The sequence below is a fragment of the Pseudonaja textilis genome, chromosome 1 (genome assembly GCF_049901715.1).
Source record: "Pseudonaja textilis isolate UNSWEBS1 chromosome 1, rPseTex1.2, whole genome shotgun sequence".
NCBI classification, from domain to species: Eukaryota; Metazoa; Chordata; class Lepidosauria; order Squamata; family Elapidae; genus Pseudonaja; species Pseudonaja textilis.
Genome location: NC_141990.1, coordinates 298,950,987 through 298,963,284, shown reverse-complemented (window position 1 = coordinate 298,963,284; position 12,298 = coordinate 298,950,987). Strand labels below are relative to the sequence as shown.

The 12,298-nt window shown below is 45.4% G+C and overlaps 1 long non-coding RNA gene across 1 annotated transcript in view; it reads right to left on the bottom strand.

The window, feature by feature from the left end:
- LOC148128271 (uncharacterized) overlaps positions 1–12,298 on the bottom strand; it is a 70,576-nt gene that overhangs the window by 29,523 nt on the left and 28,755 nt on the right. The window contains exon 4 of the long non-coding RNA XR_015741168.1: positions 2,740–2,805. This is a non-coding gene — a long non-coding RNA (uncharacterized LOC148128271). The remainder of the gene's footprint in view (positions 1–2,739; positions 2,806–12,298) is intronic.

Below are 12,298 nucleotides of genomic sequence, written 5' to 3'. Positions count from 1 at the left end.
ATGTGATCACCTTTTGCAACCTTCTGTTGTGGTTCGCCGGCAGCCTGTGCAGACAGCAGCGGAATCGAACAGTGGGGAAGACTGGGGACCAGTCCAGGAGTCTGGGAAGGACTCGGACGAGGGTCCTGCATCCAATGCAGTGATGGGGCCAGGACCATCTGGGAGTTGTGTGCTGACTCCAGAGCCTCCAGGGTCTGGCAGCAGTGAGGAAGAGGAACAAGGGGAGCCTGTTCCCAGTGCGTGTGTGCGCAGAGCTGCTAGAAGGCAAGAGCAGCTAAGACAAAAGGGGTAACTTGGGAGTAAGGCTTGAAGGTGATTGCCCCTCCCTAAGGTATAGAGGAGGTGCAAAGGTAGAGAAACCTTTGCAGGAAGCAAAGTCATTCACTCTGTTTGGATTAAACCTTGAAGTTCTGTGTGGATTTTGTACTTCGTTGGTTTTTTATAATTAATTTGGCACTTTAGTTGTTGGCAGCAATTCAAAGGAGAGAAAGGTGGGTGTTTATCTTGAGGGACTGTTTGGGACTCATTATAGGCTGGGAATGAACACAATTCCCAGCGTTGAAATAAAACAAGAGTTGTTTTAACTAAGTGGGTGCTTAATTATGGTCTTAGGAAGCCTTCTGACAAGCAAAGTCAATAGGAAAGCCCGATTCATTTAACAGCCATGTTAGTCACTGAACAACTGCAGTGATTCATTTAACAACTGTGGCAAGAAAGGTCGTAAAATGGGGCAAAACTCACTTAACAACTGTCTTGCTTATCAACAGAAATTTTAGGTTTGGTTGTGGTTGTAAGTCGAGGACCACCTGCAGTCCTATTCATGGCTTTGTTATTTTTCTGCTTCAGGACATGACATGATCTCTAGCTATATATAGTAGTCATAGATACACATTATGGGAAAATGTTTTCAAGCTTTGGACTCAGGGCTAACTGAAGAAGGCTAGAAATCATTGGAGCCAGATTATTCACAAACTGTTGGTAAATATGGGTACATACAGAGCCAGAGAACTAAAAAGGGGTGTGCATAAGGGGTGTGTACAAAATATCAAGATAGCAGCCATTATGGTATGGTTGAATCATCAAAGAAACCCATGGGTGACATTTTGATGGCACTATTGTGGCTGCTATCTTGACCTTTTGACCAGGGGTCACCAACCTTTTGGATCTCAGGTACCACCAAACTCATAATTTTAAATCCCATAGACCAGAGACCCTGGGAAAATCCCCCCAAAACTACACAAAATTTCCCATCCCATTTTCCTACCAATTAATCATTTTTTATTTGGGATCGCATGATACCGCCTCCAGCTCTGTTCTCAGGGAGAAAGAGAGAGAGAAACTTTTGGCTTTATGCAAGGAAAGCAGCAGAAGTCTTTCTTTGTCTCTCCCAAACTCCACCAGAAATGAGTCTTTGTGAGATTTGTCGCACTGGTGCAGCCTCTTGGAGCAGGATGCCTTGCAGGATCCCAAAGACTCATCTCTGGTAGAAGTTGCACTCAATGTGTAGTCCTTAATGGAACAACACGGGAATCATATCAGTTCTTTTCCCATCCTCTGGTAGTTCCTCAGTGCTCCTGGCATGCTAACTAAGGAATTCTAGGAACTGAAGTCCACATATCTTAGCATTGTTAAGTATGGGAAACCCTGATCTAGACCAATGCTTAATCCCAATGATGAAGCAGCCCACCATTTAACAAATATATATTGCTATATGAATATTGATATTATGCTGTAATTAGGATAAGATTGTATGATCAGTTAGAGATCACTGGTCCCATCAAAACAGGATAGGTTGTATAAATTCAAGGTGTCACAGAACATAAAGTCAAAGGCACCAAACAAAACAGAGTAGGAAGATAGTTAAAATGTGATAAATGAAGTAAAGCAATTCATGTTGCCATCATAGGAAAGCTGCTGTGTAAATAACTAAGTCCAGAATATAAAATTACTTTATGGCTGTCCTGGTTATGAAATATTTGTTTTGGTGACAGGAAACAAAAGATTCAAGTGCCTGTCTCCTAGATTAAGGCACATTCTTCCTGTTTGTTTACTGCTTTACGGCTGACATGTAGACTTGGCCTGCAGTCAATGCAGATAGAAAAAGATACTAGTTTTATTTCTATAACCTCTGTTGTTTTACTTTTGAGATGAATGTGTATGTCACCAATGTTGAAATACATAGTGTGTATATTCCAGTTCTCAGTTACAGAGAGCCTATAAAATTGGTCATTCAGCCATTTTTGTAATTTAGGGAACTCCCATCTCACACACACCCCCTTTTTTCCTTCCTCACTTCCTTTTTTCCTCTTCAGTCTCTGAAACAATCTGAAGCAAACTTCAGAATGCTAGAAATAGGCAGAAAATATCACGTGGCAATCTGTGCTTCCTTCAGCTGACCTAACAGAGAGTCCCCAAATTATTTTTTCAGTAAGTGCCTTCTCACCCTAAATTTGCTCAGGTAGAAGAAAAGTCCTCCTGCCTACATTCCACACCAGCATTTTGCAACTTGACAATATTAAGATACGTGTATTTCAAACTCCAGAATTCCCTAGCCAGCGCATTCACTGGGGAATTCTGGGAGTTGAAGTCCATACGTCTTAAAATAGTTAAATTTGAAAAACATTGCTTCACACAAAAAGAGAGCAAATAAACGACTTGGATACCTTCCCATCTATAGTTTTGGAACATGACATATACATTCCTCTGTCGATTAGTAAAATAAAAAATCTGAATAGTTACCATGAGGGGGATCAACTTGATTGCAAAGGCACCATTCCTTTGTTTTCATTTGAAAGCCACCACAACCTGTGCAATCAAAAAGACAGCACGTCAGCATTTTGCAACCGGGCACTTTTCCCAACAGCTCTAACAGTGGGTGCTTTTTGCGGTGGCTGCAGGAATGAAGAAGACAATCTGGATTGATGTGAGTTCTTTTGTCTGCAGATCATTGCAACTCTTTCTGGCAATGCTGTAGCCTGGCAGTGAGCAAGGCTGAAACCTTCAACATTAATCTCTTTTTTCACCCTTCTTTTTGGCAGGGAGTCCACAGGCTGCAAACTGACAAACAACTGTTTGATTATTTTTTCTCCAGCAACTGCCTTGAAAGAGAAGTTAGAGGAGGAGGAGGGTGCAAGGAGAGAGAAGATAAATTCAGTAAATTCATTTCTCTGCTTGCCTCAATTCAAGAATTTGAATTCAGGAAACAGCCTGAGGCAAGCAGGGAAATGGGAATGTGTTCCCAAACATTACAAAAAGAAAACCTGGTTTTGCTGCAGTTCCAAACACATGCACACGCTCACACCACACAGATAAAACAATCTGTATCCACTCTTTCAGATTTTTACCTGCTGATCTACCAATCTCTCATTCCCTTCCAAGGTATCTATCTCTCGGCTCAGCTTTGCTCTCTTCTCCATCCCAATTACTTTTTCCTCCTTTGGGGGAAGGACAGTTCAGATGCTCGTGCTGAGTGGACAATATTAAGTTGCATCCAGAAATCCCACCTTGCTGATCCAGCTTATATCCCCCTTCATGGCTGAGAGAATCCTTAAGAAGATACAATTATATGACTTGCCTATTATATGAGGGTTTTTTTTTAAGATAATCAGCAAATTCCAATTTCTTGCTCATCACTAAATTAAAAGATAAAATGTGTATGTTGTGAAAAAAAATGTGAAAAAGGGAGGGCTTTAAATACATTGATGTGAAAACTGCCCTGTCTTTTTTAAATCTCCTGTTATAATGATATTTTCAGCCCAAGCGCATAAGAACCTTTCAAGGCAGCACAGAGGGATGTTTTTTACTCCATTTCATGCACTTTGATTATTTTTCATACAGTAATAGAAGGTGCCATGGCAGATGACAGACAGCACTAGCCAATCTTAGCTAACAACAAAAGTTGAGCATGAGCAGAACTAGCAGGAGAGTGGTAAAAAAAAAAAAAAAACCAAGCTGTTAGCCAAAACATGTCATCACACCCCTGCCCCTTTTTGACAAACCCAGTGGACATCAAAAAGGGGCTGCGAGGGGGGGGGACTTTGATCACATTGTTGTGGCTGCCAGCTTGACTGTTTTACCTGCTCACATCCAAATCTGATTAATCCTGCGGTGGGAAGCTACTTGGAAATCCGTAGGGCTGCTGCCTTGTCTCAGAAGTCATTCAAAATATCCTAATAGGCAGCATGGCCAAACTCTTCCACGTTATCACCAGCATAACAGCATGGAAGTGTTTGTGGACTCCCAATCAGGGCATTGTGTGTACTGTGAGCAGAACTGCCCTACAGCTCATGTCAGGCATGACATTCCAGCTCATACAGAGGATATTTTTTTCTCACAGTCATTATGCAGAGCCTGGGGGAAAGGCTACTTGAGGAACATATCAACAAGAGGAGGGCCAGTAGGGAATCTGTGGAATGAATGTTGCTTTCCTTTGCCTCTCATTATTGGGTTTAGGTTATGTGACTCAACTAGACAAGACTGGTGTCATTTGGTGATCCCAGGAAGCTGTGCCTTCTCTGTCATGGAGCCTGCCATGCGAAACAGCCTCCCCGACCTCCAAGATATGGACACCCCCAACCTTGCCGCTTTCCAGAAGGCCCACAAAGACCTGGCTTTTCCACAGATACTGGGGTCAGCGTGTTAATGGAGGTCTGGTGTGGGTGCATGTGTGTTTCTTATGCTGTTAGTGAGGTGGAGGTGGGGGCTCATTTGTGTATGTGTTTGTGTTATAAAATTGGTTTTACTTTTTGCCATCCTGAATGAGTGGCCATATAAATAGCTCATTGCTAAAAAGCCAGCTGAGGGGATTCAAAAGCAGTGGAAAGTGAGAAAGAGGGCTAAATAACAGAATGCCAAGGATCACATCTACTGGAGGGCTTTTGTGTTATGTTTCCTGCATTTTCCCCCTGCCTCTATTCTCTCTGCAATTGTTCACCATTCAGAAAAGGAAAACATATTGTCTGATTGGCTTCTTCAGCCTTTCTCAAGGTTGCCATTAAAATGCAGCAAAGATGGGGAGAAATGTATAATAAAGAATGCCAGGTTCTATTGTCCTGGTTGGTATGTTTGTACAAGATTGCCAATAATAGATGAACTCAACTGCATTAACTAAAGCTGAAAATTTGCTAGGCAGATTTATTGTTAATGTCAAATACTAGCACTGTGATGAAGTTAAACGCAAGTGGTATAAATAACATCTCTAGTGAAAGATGGCGAGTGAGAGACCAACTGTCTGCAATAATGCACTATTTGAATATTGTACCTTTTAATGTTTGGATCTTTTGTAGACACTTCAGAAAAACCAAATGCTACAGAAAGAGAAGTTATGTGGCTGCATCTTTCTCTCTCACACACAAACATTAATGGAGACTGGGGCAAATGCCAAGCATCAGACACACATCCGCTGCACACAGACTTTCACAATAATCTAAACCCTTAACATAATTAAGGGTAAACGGGGCCAGGTTTGAGGCACTCTCAAAACTGAATATGTCAGGGAATGTAGAGCAGAGGGCAGGGAAGAATATTCTGTGTGCAACAGGTATAAACAATAGGCAGAGCTTTAATCACACTGTTGCAGCTGCCATTTGACTTTTTTTTATCTCAAGCCTCAACATACGACTATAAGGGAGTGAACCCATTATGGTTATTGTTAGATCGGTTAGATCAGTCCCCATAGAGATGCGAGACCAACAGTGAACATTCAACTCTTTATTAAGTATACAGTTCTGTAGAAGACCTGCGCTTCGCGGCAGCTCTTCATATAGGAGCTGTCCGTGGTGCGGCGGCCAATGACAGCACTTTGAATCTCCCATGATCGGCTCGGCCAATCGCAGTTGATTCTAAGCACGCCAATCACGGCCGTTTAGTTATCCAATCAGGTTGCGGTTCATGAGGACCAATCAGGTTTCAGGATTTGGAGTATTCTAATACAGAACAGTTATATGTCATGTCAGTCATAAATTTTATATTTTACAACAGTTGTCAAGCAAATGCGGAGACTGTAAAGCAAAGAGCAATTTGTAAAGTGGTTGTAAAACGAATGCAGCAGTTGATAAGTGAACACAACAAACCAGTACTTTACTAAGCACAGTTTTACCAAAAAAAGGAAGTGCATTTTTCAGCATTGCAAAAATGCAATCATGTGACTGTAGGACACTGCAAGCATCCCTAAATATGGCCGAATGCCCAAAGTTTGGTCATGTGACCTCTTGGAGCAGGAGGCAATCATCAGAAATTTGAATCTGAGTTGTAAATCTTTTTTCAGGTTGGTCATAACTTTGAGCAGTCACTAAGCAGCCAGTCATAAAACCTGTCTATTCTGTAGACAGACCTGGAAGAAATATGAGGAAAAGGGGATTTTAACAAGTATACCTTATCATACATGGCAGGGGTGTCAAAACCAATTTCACTGAGAACCACATCAGGGTTGTGTTTGACCTCGGAGGGATGTGGTGAGCGTGGCCAGGGTGGGCATGGCCAGCTCGACACCACTCATGTCAGGGGTTCAGGTGGTAGCCGGAGTGCTCTGCCAATGAAAACAGGCTCCCGAGCTCTGTTTTCGGCTGCCACAGCCACCTGAAACCCTCTGCCAGTGAAAATGGATCGGCCCTCTCAAGCTCTTTTTCACTGGCAGAGGGTTGCAGGAGGCCATGGCAGCTGAAAATGGAGCTCGGGAAGCCGTTTACACTGGCAGAAGCACCGCGGACCGGTCCTTCGCTGTTCCCAAGGCAGCCCCGCAGGCCAGATCTAAGTACCCTGTGGGCCAGATTTGGCCCCTGGGCCTTGAGTTTGATACCCGTTATATGGCATGACATATGTCCAAAAAGATTCTTTCGCTTGCTAGGTGTCTGTCTTCCACAAAATTACAGAAATCAGGGGTTTTTTTACCTCTAAATAATGTATTTTTCTCAGATTTAAAGAAAAGTGTTTGCCAGCAATATTAGGGTTGTCAATCAATTAAGGCTGCAGTCCTGAACATGGTTATGTAGCGTTGCCTCCCTTCAACAATATGGGATTTTCATCTAAGAAACATGTGAAGAATGTTACGCCATTAAATAGATCCACATAATGTCCTTATCTATTTAAAAAGATACTCGCTTTTTTTTTTTTTAGATTACAGCCATATGTGCTACCGGGAGTTGAATTTCAGAAATGAAATTATCCATTTTTCTCTCCCAGGATAGCATTTGCCATAGGGGAATGTCTCTTCCAAGGTAGCATTTGCCATCTGCATTTTTATTTTTTTTAAAAAAGTAAGATTTGAAAACAGGCTAACCAATTAATTAAGGATGCCTTCTGAGTCAAAAGAAATCATTAATCCCAAACATTGCAGCTGCTAAGAAGGAATGAAGGCAATGGGGTATCTCCTTTTTAAAGAGGCTTAATTAAACCTCCATGTGAAAAGGCTCTCTCTGGTAGGGGTATCTCCAATGCTACTAGAAAAAAAACGAGAGAATCTGTTCCTCCCCTCCGGAAGGTAATTTAAGGTGACATTTAGTTCACTTTCCACTGTCCTTTAACAGCAGCTGACATGCAGAAACAAAGAGAGAGATGTTTTCCCGTACTTGCTTGCCAGGCAAAGCATGACCTCCTAAATTTCCAAGCATTCGTATGCAGTCCAATGCACAAGAAACAAATGAAACAGAACAAAAAAGGCTGTAACTCATTTTCAGCAAAAAAAATAATGAACATGGGAGTTCTCCCCACACCCTACTCTTTCATATGCACACACACATACACCCAAACACACCAAGTATCTTTCAGCTCTGACAAATCAACAACTTAGCTAGTATACTTTTCTTGATCAATGCCCTAGCAAGCACGCTTCTCTTGATCAGGGCCTGCACTCTGTGCATCCATGAGCTCCAAATCTGGCAGGGAACAGGTAACCTGAATTGGTTTTCTCCCAAAAAGTGCTTTAGATGCTTGCTCTCCTTTAGTATCAAATAAAATAGTGTTTCATTGTGGCTTTTTCGTTACAAGTGCTATGAAGCTAATGTGGAGCAGAGAATTGAATTTATGTTCAGAAGACAAAGTATTTGTTTCCCATAAAGGCTCCAAATTGCAAATTTTGACAAATTGGGCTCTACTGAAAGTCTGTACCCCAATAACAGTTAACATCAAGGACCGCTACCTTGGTTTAGTAGTTAAGAAACCGGGAGATTATGAGTTTGTCAGAACTCTTTCTGAATTCTGAGAAAGAGTGCTAATGATCAGATGACTGCAAGCAATATAAATCTTTTCATTCCCCACCATTCGGTCAGAACTGGGGAAGCTTCTTGGATGAGAAGCAGGATGTCTTCAAGGAAAAACGAAGTCCATTTGCCCCTTGAAGAAAAGCACCTTTGGGACAACCATGACCTGGATGACTGAGCATCTCTATAGACATTATGGGCAATGGAAAAGCAGGGTATCTGAAGATCTAGAATTGATAATTGGACAGGAATTTAGGGTTAGAATTAGCATAGGATGTAGCCAAAGGTTTGGAGATGCTGTAGCTGCCCAATGATGCCAGGTGCTGACTCCATTGTAACCCCAACACATTATTGTTATGTCCTGAGGACTCAAGGAGTTCTCACTCAGGTCCACTCACTTTGTGTGGGCGATATTCCCCCATTCCCATTGGTTGGTTCTCCCCAGCAGCCAGCTATAAAAGCAGGCTGCGGGGGTCCAACTGGTTGCTGATTGCTGCGAGCCAGTTCCAGGCTTGGCAAGCACGATCAGCCCTTTATTTGTAAAATAAAGTACTGTTGCACTCATGCTCTGGTTCAGCCTCTCATTGCTCAAACTTAACACTGGCGACGAGGATGGGATGGCTACCAGATGCACCTTGCAACCGCTGAGTCACTAGCCACCGATCCGCAGCCCAGAGAGAGCGATCGGCTGGCGATAAGGGGAACGCTGATCCGCAGCCAGAGAGAGCGGTCAGCTAACTAAACGAGCGATCAAAAAGAGCAAACGCAGATCCGCAGCCAGAGAAAGCGGTCTGAGTCAAAAAGTTAGAAGCGTCTGTAGCCGCTTGTTAGCCCCGCTACGGGGAAAGTGAAGCGCTGCGAGCCGCAGCCGCTCTGCATTTGGCGCGAAATTCAAACGGGTGTCATTTGAATTTCGAACCAGTAGGAATCACAGCACAGCGCTGTAGAGAGTCACTAACGCCCACTTTTTTTGGCGCGAATCCAGACACCTCCAACGGCTGGCAGCCAACGTGGTAACCCAGAGAGAGAAAGAGAGGTTAGCAAAAACCTCTCCAGAGCTGATATCACTAGTAACTCACGAGCGCTCGTAGTCCCAGAGAGATTTTTCCGCAGGTAGCCCAGCCGTTCCAGCACCATGAGTTCCAACCCAGTATTCCCAGCGTTTAAACCAGACGAAGAGAAGTGGGAGTCGATAAGAACCGCTTTCAATCATTACATCGATGCGGTCGGCCTGGCGGATGCGGGAGAGCATCGGAAAAATCCTATTTCCTAATCTACTGCGGAGCCACCGCTTACGATACCGCCGCAGCACTCGTAGCGCCGAGAGAATTGAAAACGCCCGTGGTCCGAGTTGCTTGAGATCCTCACTAACCACTACGCTCCCAGGCCTTCACAAATCGCCAGGAGGTTCACGCCCGTATGAGGAAGCAATCAAGTAAGGAGACCATCAATCAATATATGGCCGCCCTCAGAACAGCAGCCCTGCACTGCGGGTTTGGAACATACCTGGAGGACATGCTCCTCGATCAATTAGTTTGTGGGGTCAAGGATCTCAACCTACAGAGGCGACTGCTAGCCAAAAAGACCTCAACCTTGCGCAAGCGGTAGAGGAGGCCCTAGCAGCCGAGCTAGCAACGAACTCAGCCACCGAAATTCAGGGCCCAAGTGCCAAGCTAGCATCGCTCCCAGTCCATTCCGAAGAGGTGGAAGCGGAGGAAGCCCACAATGATGAGAACGATGTCCATCGCCTCACCAATGACAGACGGTCGCAGGTAGGGCCAAACAAGAATACACCGGTCCACCCAAGCACATCACGCTGTGCCTAGCCTGTGGGGATCACATCAAAGGGCCACCTGCAAGTTTAAAGGAGCCGCTTGCAACAACTGCCATAAGAGGGGGCACATTGCGAGAGTCTGCCAAGCCCCCAAAGCGCTGCACACAGACCCCGTCCTCGCACTCGGGACCACAGAGGCAAGTATTAAACTGTCGCACGCACCGCCTTGCCAGGCGTACTTGCCACACTGTTAGTAAAATTCTCTCTCCGTTCCCTAGAAGGTAAACCGTGCCACATGGAGGTGGACACAGGGTCAGCGCTCTCAATAATCTCGTGGAACACCCTCAAGAGACTCCACCCCAGCCTATCTACTACCCGGCTTCAGAGATGCCAGTTCGGTCTGAAGGACTACCAGGGAAGGCCATTCCCGTGATCGGCAGAGGCAAGTTCTTTGTCAGTTTTAGAGCTTTTAAAGGCCACCTACCTCTAGTGGTAGTTAACGGCAATCTACCCACCTTATTGGGGCTCGATTGGTTTCCCCACCTCGGCCTAGGGTTAACAGGAGTCCATGCTGTCTCAACCTCAGACACTGACTCCTTATTCGCTGACTACGCAGATGTGTTCAGCGAGGAGCTGGGGTGTTATAATGGAACCCCCATCTCGTTCACCGTTGACCCCCAGGCAGTCCTAATCAGATTAAAACCGCGTAGAGTTCCATTTGCTATTCGACCAAAACTAGACGCTGAATTGGATAAACTACTAAAACAAGGGGTCATTGAGCCAACAGATTTCGCCAAGTGGGAGACGCCCATTGTCACACCCCTCAAAAAAGATGGTAGCCTGAGAATTTGCTCGGACTACAAGACAACAATCAATAAATATTTACAAGTTAGCGCCTACCCCGTGCCCGTCATTCAGCACTTATTGCACACATTCGAACCGGGCAGTATTTTTGCTAAATTGGACATGTCTCAAGCATATCAACAGTTCCCTGTTGATAACCAAACAGCGGAACTTCAGACCATCGTCACTCACAGGGGTGCCTTCCGATGCAAGCGTCTCCAATTTGGCGTAAGTGTTGCCCCGGTATTTTTCAATCCCTCATGGAGCGGATTTTACAGGGCCTCCCTGGTGTAGTACCCTACTTCGACGACATCTTGGTCTCGGCCAGGGACAGACCCCAACTCTTCCAGAGAGTGCGAGCAGTATTAGAGAGGTTCAGACAGCATGGCCTCAAGTTAAAAAAAGAAAAATGCGCCATTGCCACTAGACAGGTGGACTTTCTGGGTTATAAAATTGACGCCTCTGGCATTCACCCCCTGGAGTCCAAGGTCAGGGCGATCCACGAAGCTCCCACACCGACCTCCAAAACGGAGCTACAAGCTTTCTTGGGGCTCCTAAACTTTTATGCATCCTTTTTACCCCATAAAGCCTCAGTAGCCAAACCCCTACACAGATTATTAGACAAAAAGTCACCGTGGCACTGGGGGCACAAAGAAGACCAGGCGTTTAACGCGTCAAATCACTACTTACGCCAGAGGCAGTGCTCATCCAATTCGACCCCAACCTTCCTTTAGTACTGGCAGCAGACGATCCCCTTTGGAATTGGGGCGGTCCTTAGTCACCGACTCGCCAATGGCACCGAGGCCCCCATCGCTTTTTCTCCAGGACGCTCTCGGCCACGGAGCGAAATTACAGCCAAATAGACAAGGAAGCCCTAGCAGCTGTTGCAGCCGTGAAAAAGTTTCACGAATTCCTTTTGGCCACTTCTTGAACTGGTCACCGACCATAAGCCCCTCCTGGGCCTACTGGCCGGCGACAAACAGACACCTCAAGTCCTCTCCCCTCGGATGACAAGGTGGACACTTTTCCTAGCGGCCTACTCATACAAACTTATCCACCGCCCGGGCAAAACTCTATCCCACGCTGACGCGCTCAGTCGCTGCCCCTTACCCGCTCCGGCTGAAGACCCAGCTCCTGTCAATGCCATTTTTGAAATCACCCAGTTGGACCTGCCCATCACCGCCCTTGACATCGCCGCCAAAACCAAGGCAGACCAAACACTCGCCCAGGTGCTCGACTGGGTGAGGAGGGGGTGGCCGGGAGGCAATGTTGATAACAAATTCGCACCCTTTAAGACTCGCATGCAGGAGCTGTCCAGTTTGCAGGGTTGTCTACTGTGGGGCACTCGAGTGGTCATTCCGACCTCGCTGCGCACCCGAGTCCTGGAGGCGTTGCACGAGGGACACCCCGGCATTGTGAGAATGAAGGCGTTGGCACGCAGCTACGTGTGGTGGCCGGGTCTAGACGAGGACATTGTCAATTGGGT